This window comes from Penaeus monodon, chromosome 29, assembly GCF_015228065.2.
Source record: "Penaeus monodon isolate SGIC_2016 chromosome 29, NSTDA_Pmon_1, whole genome shotgun sequence".
Classification (NCBI taxonomy): domain Eukaryota; kingdom Metazoa; phylum Arthropoda; class Malacostraca; order Decapoda; family Penaeidae; genus Penaeus; species Penaeus monodon.
In genome coordinates this window covers 24,919,452-24,919,693 of record NC_051414.1, presented here as the reverse complement: position 1 = coordinate 24,919,693, position 242 = coordinate 24,919,452, and positions in this window count along the sequence as shown.

Here is a 242-nt window from a genome sequence, read left to right as displayed (position 1 = left end):
GTGTATGGATTTATAAATTTTCGTTGCTGATCATTTCTTTTCTCAATCGCTTTGGGGAAAAGAACGGAAAATGACCTCTCTTGACCTAAGTTCTCAAATGCTTCCCACTATTCATTTCCCGAAAGGCGGAAGACAGAACGGCGAAATGAGACACATATCCCAACCAGCTCTTATGTGGCATGAAAATTCCATTAGGCTTCTGGAAGAATCGATATGATGGAAAGAGAGAGAAAAAAAATATC